Source organism: Trichechus manatus, unplaced genomic scaffold (assembly GCF_000243295.1).
Source record: "Trichechus manatus latirostris isolate Lorelei unplaced genomic scaffold, TriManLat1.0 scaffold00077, whole genome shotgun sequence".
In the NCBI taxonomy this organism is placed as follows: Eukaryota; Metazoa; Chordata; class Mammalia; order Sirenia; family Trichechidae; genus Trichechus; species Trichechus manatus.
Window position 1 is genome coordinate 13,181,591 of NW_004444013.1, and position 8,882 is coordinate 13,190,472.

Consider the following 8,882-nt stretch of genomic DNA (forward strand, 5'->3'; position numbering starts at 1 on the left):
AGTAGGCGGGGGTGGGGGGGCGGAGGCGGCAGGGCGTGGAGTAGAGCTGCGTCTGGGGAGGGCCGCGCCCCGAGAGAGCTGACACCGCCTCGCTCGCCGGCCCCTCCCCCCGTCACTCCCAAAACCTCTAACCTGAAAGTTTGGTCACTGGAGAAAGGGACACATGACCTCTGCAGCTTACTGGCCCCGCCTCGCTCGCCGACCCTGAACCCAGACCCCCCACCCCCACCCACTGCTCCCCGCTTCTGGCTGCTTCTCCCTCACCTCTCCTCCCTTGACCCAAAAATTTGTATCCTGGGACACAAGAGATAGGGACTCATGACCTCGGCAGTCGCCTGGGCCTGAGTCGCTCGGTGACCCTGGGGCCATACCCTCTCCGGCAGCCCACCGCTGTTGGCTGCCCCCCATCCTGGGTAACCCCCAAAACTTCTAACCTGAAAGTTTGGGCATTGGAGAAGGGGACACATGACCTCCGCAGCCTCCTTGGCCCGAGTCGCTCACGAACCGTGGAGCCAGCACCCCGTACGCTGTGCACTAAATACAGTGAATTATGCTATATGTAGATCACACCTTACTTAAAAAATTGAAAGGGGGAAAACAAACCCTAGAAAAATTGTGTTTGTAGACCCAAAACAAGGCTTTAGAGCTGTGCTGTCCAATTTGGAAGCCACATGTAACTACTTAGATTGTAATTAAGATTAAATGAAATGAAGGAGTCAGGTCCTCGGTGGCACTAGCTACATTTCAAGTGCTTAGTAGCTACATGTGGCTGGTAGGTACCACACTGGACAGTGCAGATAAAGAATATTTCCGTCACTGGAGAAAGTTCTATTGGATAGTGCTGCTCTAGAGAACGGGATGGGACTGGGCTTCTCCTCAGCCCTCTCCTCCCTTTTCCTTCCAAAGTCAGGGAATCATGCTTCTGGGCAACGTGTCCCTGGCACATAGTGGCTGCCCAACAAGAAGCTCCCCAACAAAGAAACAATGAAAGAGATGTTCCCTGCCTTAAGCCAAAGGGGTCCTTGCTTTTGTCTGTTGTTCCTCGGTTAGTATGAGCAGGGCAGCAGAGTGTAGCCCCATCACAAGAGGGGAGCCTCACGGAAATTCCTCTACTCTAGGACTAGCTGAATCTGAAGGTGGGTGGATGAAGCTGGGGAGAAGCCTCACAATCTGAGAGCTGCTGGTCCACACTAGAATCTTAGTGAGCCTGGAGCTCAGCAACTACTTTGGTGAATGACTGGGGAACCCAGACCATTCTTCTGTCTTATCACAATCTGCTTCTTTTTCCCGTTCCCAGAGTGTCACTTCCTACTGCTTCTGTATTCTTCTTGGATCCTTCCTGCATCCCCGATACGGTTTCCTGCCGGTTCACTGAGTCCCTAGGATTTCACATCACACAGTGCTGGGACTTCTGACCATTAGTGAAAGGGACTGCACTGTTGCATCCCTGCAAAAGACAGAGCAAAAGTGTGTGTGAGTGTGCATATGTGTGTGTATGCATATGTGTATGTAGTGTGTATGTGTGAATGTATGTGCATTTGTGTATATGGGTGTGTATGTGAGTGTGTGAGTGGACATGTGTATCTGTATGTGTATCTGTGTCTATGTATGTGTGTGTGAGTGGATGTGTGTGTGTATGTGTATGTGTGTGAGTATATGTGTGTTTGTGTTTGTGCTTCTATGTGTGCATGTGTGTGAGTGTATGTGGGAGTGTGGGAGCAGATGTATGTATCTGTGGATGTGTATCCGTATGAGTGTGGATGTGTGTGTGAGTGGATGTGTGTGTGTGCTTCTATGTGTGTGTGTGTGAGTGGGTGTGAGTGTGTGAGTGGATGTATGTTTGTGTGGATGTGTATCTGTATGAGTGTGGATGTGTGTGAGTGTATGTGTGTGTATGCAAGTATGTGTGTATGAGTGTGTATGAGTAGATGTGCATCTGTTTATGTGCATGTGTTTCTGTGTGAGTATGTGGATCTGTGTGAGTATGAGTACGTGAGTGTGTGGGGGAGAATAATCCCCACAGAAAAAATGCCCCACAGAAACATTTCCTTGCCCATTTGAGACCATACCCTAAAGACCTAAGAGAGATGACCTCTGTTCCCTCAGCTTGCTTGGAACAGGCAGACTTGTTTTTCTTATACAGCCTATCTCCAGCCACGCTGTCATTTAGAACTCATACATAGTTCTTAAACACCAATTCAGGAAAAGATATGTCTGACTCTGACACCACAGGAAATGTGTTCAAAGCATGGGTGAAAAATACTCTCGACAGAACACATTGGTATTGGAACTTAGAAGAAATGTTGTATTACTTACCTATTGCTGTGAAACAAATTACTCTAAAACTTAGCAGCTTAAAACAATAAGCATTTATTATGTCACTGTTTCTGTGGGTCAGGAATTAGGGAATGACTTAGCTGGGTGATTCTGGCCTGGGGTCTCATGAGGTTGTGGTCAAGATGTTGGCTGGGGCTATGTCATCTGGAAGTTGACTGAGTCTGGGGGATCTACCTCCAAGGTGGCTCACCCATGTGCCTGGCAAGCTGGTTCTGGCTGTTGGCAGGACGCCTCAGTTCCTTAGAATGTGGGCTTCTCTGAAGGGCTGCTTGAGTGTCCTCGCAACATGACGGCTGGCTTCTCTCAGAGTGAAAAAATTCCTGGTTGTTCTTGCGTGCCGTCAAGTCAATTCCGACTCATGGTGACCCTATAGGACCCTATATAGAGTAGAGCTGCTCCATAGGGTTTCCTAGGCTGTAATCTTTACGGTAGTAGAGTGCCACATCTTTCTACCGTGGAGCAGCTGATGGGTTTGAACCACCAATCTTTTGGTTAGCAGCTGAACACTTAACCACTGGTGCCACCAGGGCTCCCTGTAAAGATTACAGCCTAGGAAACCCTATGGGGCAGTTCTACTCTGTCACATGATGTCATTAAGAGACAAAACGGACTTGATGGCACCCAACAATGATAATTTCCAATATGGTGGCCACTAGCCATTGCAGCTATTGAGCACCTGAAATGTGGCTAGTCGAAGTTGAGATGTGCTGGAAGTATTAAAAATATACACTAGATTTTGAAAACTTAGTATGAAAGCAAAAATATAAGCTATCTCATAAAGGGCAGTGGTGGTTTAGTGGTAGAATTCTCCCTTTCCACGTGGGAGACCAGGGTTCAATTCCCAGCCAATGCACCTCATGCGTAGCCACCACCTATCTGTCAGTGGAGGGTTGTGTGTTGCTATGATGGTGAACAGGTGATGCTGAACAGGTTTCAGCAGAGCTTCCAGACTAAGACTGACTAGGAAGAAAGGCCTGGAGATCTATTTCTGAAAATCAGCCAGTAAAAAACCTATGGATCTTAATGGTCTGATCCACAACTGATCATGGGGGTGGCACAGGACTAGGCAGCGTTTCTTTCCATTGTGCATGGGGTCACCATGAGTCGGGGGCCAGTTGGACGACAGCTAACCACCACAACAAAGCTATCTCATTAACAATTTTTATACCGATTACAGTTGGAAATGAGAATATTTGGGATATACTGGGTAAAGTAAAATGTTACTAAAGTTAATTTTGCCTGTTTCTTTTTGCTGTTTTAATGCAGCTTCCAGAAAATCTGAAATGACTTACATGACTCATTTGTGGCTTGTATTAAAGTTGTATTGGGCAGTGCTGTTATAGACTAATAAAACTTTTTTGTCCCAATAGTCATTTTTGTCTTAACAACAATGCTTTGAATTTGTCTTTTAACAGAGCATGGTCTCATAAATGTCAGTTTAGTTGTCTTAGCGCCATTTTTATTTCTCTTTTAGTTGTTAGAGTAAGTTGTGTAAGTTTTTATGTCCAAGGGGTTCAGAGCTTGTAGCTGTAACAGCCTAAAGGGGACTAGAAGAGACAGGGAATGCATGGAATATTTAGAATATCTGGGGAACACAAAATATTTGGGAAGCACATGGAATATCTGAGGAACAATGGAATATTTGGGGGGCACATGGAATATTTGGGGAGCAATGGAATATTTGGGAAGTAACACTGTCTCTGCCTCAGAGTTCTTTGGTTTCAAGCCACAGAAACCAACTCTGGGCAACTAAACAAAAAGAGAGTTTTTGGAACGACACCAGGTTGTTCACAGACATGAAGAAAGCTGACATCCAGGGTTCAGAAAGGGCAGGAGCCAGGCCGCTGGAGGGATTTAGTGGCAAAAACTAAAGGCCGGTCTCTCAGGATGCCCCCCCTCCCCGGGATTAATCAGCTCCCGCCTTTCCCCCTTCTTGCATCATTCCATAGGAGGGCTGAATCCTCTGGAGGGGGAGGCTGGATGGCTCGGGATGGGGTCTGGGCCAGGTCTGGGCCAGGCGTGGGCAGGCGCCATGGTGGGCAGACCCTGCAGAGGGCTGGTCCTGCCTGGAAGGGAGGTCTGGCTGCTGTCAGCATGGAGGAGGGAGTACTGAGCTGGCAGGAACAATAAGCTGTCCATGCTTCATTCCAGCAGGATTTCGTCAGTGACCGGTGCAGAGCTCGGCCAATGTGGCTTTTATTTCTTAAGACTCTAAGTTCATCTTGGTAAACTTTTAACTATGGAAACATTTTGAACATATACAAAAGAAGACAGAATAGTAAAATCAACTTCATGTCTTATTGCCCAGCTTCAATGATCAATTCGTTGTCAATCTTGTTTCATCTATACCTGCACAAGCCTTCCTGTATTAAGAAAAAAAAAAAATCTGTTTTTTTTTATTGTGGTAAAATATATATAACATGGAGTCCCTGGGTGGCACAAACGGTTAAGCGCTTGATTACTAGCTGAAAAGTTGACAGTTCGAACACACCCAGAGATGCCTTGGAAGAAAAGTCTGGCGATCTGCTTCTGAAAGGCCACAGCCTTGAAAACCCTATGGAGCAGTTCTACTGTGCACACATGGGGTCGCCATGAGTCTGAATCAACTCAGCAGCAACTAACAGCAACAACATATATGACATAAAGTTTGCCATTTTTAAGTGTTCAATTCAGCGGCATTAATTACATTCACAATGTTGTGCAAACATCACCACCGTCTATCTCCAAACCTTTTTCATCATCCCAAACAGAAACTCTGTACGCCTTCAGCAATAATTCCCCAGCCCCTGGTAACGTCTAATCTATTTTCTGTCTCTGTGCATTTGCCTATTTCTCCTATTTCATGCGGAGCCCTGGTGGAGCAGTGCTTAAGCGCTCGGCTGCTAACCAAAAGGTTGGCGGTTCAAACCCCCCAGCTGCTACGTGGGAGAAAGATGTGGCAGTCTGCTTCCGTAAAGATTACAGCCTATGAGGCAGTTCTACTCTGTCTTATATTTCACATAAGTGGGATCATACGATATTTGTCCTTCTGTATCTGACTTTTTTCCCTCAGCATAGTGTTTCCCATGTCATAGCCTGTCTCAAACTTCTTTTCCCTTACTTGAAACCACACTATTTATTCAAAGTCCAGACTTCCCAGCAGGAGCTAAATAACTGCAATATTCTATATTTTATAGCGATTTATACATGTAAAATGTGTAAAAGAATTCAGTAGATGATAAGCCCCCTGGGGACAGGAACTCCTTTCTGTCTGCTGTGGTATCTCCAGCACCTATAACAGATGCAGCACAAGTCGGCACTCAAAAACAGTTGTGGAATGAACGTATGAGTACGCATTTACAGGGATTATACGGGATGTAAGGAGCCCTGGAGGAACAATGGTTAAGCGCTCAGCTACTAACTGAAAGGTTGGCAGTTCGAAACCACCCAGTGGCTTTGTGTGAGAAAAGACCTGGCGATCTGCTCCCATAAAGATTACAGCCTTGAAAACCCTATGGGGCAGTTCTACTCTGTCACATGGGGTCGCCATGAGTTGAAATCAACTCGATGACACCTAACAACACCCATATGGGATGTAGGAATGTCACAGTATTTCTTTTTTTTTTTTTTTTTTTTGTTAAATCAAAAGGTCGGATCATATGCAACTACCATTCAGAAATGACCAAATGCGGCCAATTATTGCTAATTTCACTTGGCTCAACCTGATACTAGAATCAAAACTTAAATTAATAAAAGAAGACTCAACGCAGGAGTCTATAGAGATTTTCAGAGCTCTGAACAGAGAAGAAGACAGAATTAAACAGAGGCACTGAAAGAAAATTAAATTGGGCTTTAGCGAATCACATACCACACGTAGGAATTGCTAGTCTCTCACTCGACTGTAAACATATATTAGCACAGTCCCTGTTTTGAAGTGGGAGAAAAGGAAAAAAACAAACAAACAAAAAAACCAAATGTAGTTTCCCACATCGATGAAGAAATTCATATCCTGAGAAGGAAATGGAATTTGAGAAGCCCAACTCTCAGCCGTTTGGAAGACGTGTAGTTTTACCAAACATACACAGCACCGGGCTAATTGAAAGCAGATGAGATTCAGCCTCCTGTTTAGCGTTGGAGATATGCAGCCTCCAACTATGATGTGGGGTGGCCAGGCCACAAAATACACATGAAATGTGCATGGCCCAGCATCCCGAGTTTCCGATACTCATTGGTTATATTTTCCCTTATACAGTGTAACCTATTAATGCTTCAAAGTGGGCGGGGGGACCCAACAACAGCAGGCTGGCTAACATTTAAAACCAAAACCCCTTGCCGTTGAGTCAATTCCAACTCACAATGACCCTACAGGACAGAGTAGAACTGCCCTATAAGGTTTCCAACTAGCAGCTGGGGGATTCGAACTGCCAATCTTTTGGTTAAAAGCTGAGCTCTTGACCACTGCGCCACTAGGGCTCTTGCAACATTTAAGTTAATAAAAAAGATTCAATCTATAAGGCATAAGTTTGTCTCTCTCTTTTTATTTATATTAACGTCATCAAGCATGTCATTGTTAGGTGCAGTCGAGTCAGCTCTGACTCATAGCAACCTTATGTACAGCAGAAGGAAACACTGCCTGGTCCTGCGCCATCCTGATGACTGTTGTTATGCTTGAGCCCATTGTTGCAGCCACTGTGTCAATCCATCTCCTTTAGGGTCTTCCTCTTTTTCACTGATCCTCCACTTTACCAAGCATGATGTCCTTCTCCAGGGACTGGTCCCTCCTGATAACATGTCCAAATTATGTGAGATGAAGTCTCGTCATCCTTGCTTCTAAGGAGCATTCTGGTTGTACTTCTTCCAAGACAGATTTGTTCGTTCTTTTGGTAGTCCATGGTATATTCAATATTCTTTGCCAACACACAACTCAAAGGCATTGATTCTGCTTCAGTCTTCCTTACTCATTGTTCAGCTTTCGCATGCATATGAGGTGATTGAAAACTCCATGGCTTGGGTCAGGAGCACCTTAGTCCTCAAAATGACAACTTCGCTTTTAAACACTTTAAAGAGGTCTTTTGCAGCAGATTTGCCCAATGCCATGTGTCACTTGATTTCTTGACTGCTGCTTCCATGGTTGTTGATTGTGGATCCAAGTAAAATGAAATCTTCGACAACTTCAATATTTTCTCCATTTATCATGATGTTGCTTATTAGTCCAGTTGTGAGGATTTTTGTTTTCTTTATGTTATATTAATGTCGTAAAGCATAAGCAGCTCAAATAGTTAATGTACTTGGCTGCTAAACAAAAAGTTGGAGGCTTGAGCCACCCAGCGGTGCCTTGGAAGAAAGGTCTGGCAATCTATTTCCAAAAAATCAGCCATTGAAAACCCTGTGGAGCAAGGTCTACTCTGACAGTTGCGGCCGCCATGAGTTGGAGCAGACTTGATGGTAACGTATTAAAATTATAGTGAGTCCAAATATGGATTTACTGGATTTAAATCCTCCCTAGCAGTGTTTTCCTACTAACAGGATAACTCAGTAAATGAAGGTACCAAAAAATTCCTAGAATAAAGAAACCTAGGATAAAATGATAATTAATGTCTGAGAGAGCATCAAATACATACAAAATACAAAGCAAGTCCAGGGCACAGGGTACCTGAACCTGTCAAAAACTAAGAACTTAAAACCCTGATAAAACAGCTGCTGTTAAGTCAACTCCAACTCATGGTGACCCATGTGTGTCACAGTAGAACTGTGCTCCATAGGGTTTTCAGTGGTTGATTTTTTGGAAGTAGATCACCAGGCCTTTCTTCTGAGGTGCCTCTGGGTGGACTTGAACTTTCAACCTTTTTTTTTTAATTGTAATTTAGATGAAGGTTTACAGAACAAACTATCTTCTCATTAAACAGTTAGTACACATATTGTTTTATGACATTGGTTAACAACCCCATGACATGTCCAACACTCTCCCTTTTTGACCTTGGGTTCCCTAATACCAACTTTCCTGTCCCCTCCTGCCTTCTAGTCCTTGCCCCTGGGCTGTTGTGCCCCTTTAGTCTTGTTTTGTTTTATGGGCCTGTCTAATCTTTGGCTGAAGGGTGAACCTCAGGAGTGACTTCATTACTGAGCTAAAACGGTGGCTGGGGGCCATACTCTTGGGGTTTCTCCAGTCTTTGTGAGGCCAGTAAGTCTGCTCTTTTTTTGTGAGTTAGAATTTTGTTCTACATTTTTCACCAGCTCTGTCTGGGACCCTCTATTATTATCCTTGTCAGAACTGTCAGTAGTGGTAGCCAGGCACCATCTAGTTGTACTGGACTCAGTCTGGTGGAGGCCTTGGTAGATGTGGTCCATTAGTCCTTTGGACTAATCTTTCCTTGTATCTTTAGTTTTCTTCATTCTTCCTTGCTCCCAAAAGGGAGTATCTTAGATGACCACTCACAAGTTTTTGAGACCCCAGACACTACTCACCAAAGAAGAATGTAGAACATTTTCTTTATAAACTATGTTATGCCAATTGAGCTAGATGTTCCCTGAGACCATGGTCCCCACAGCCCTAAGCCCAGCAATTC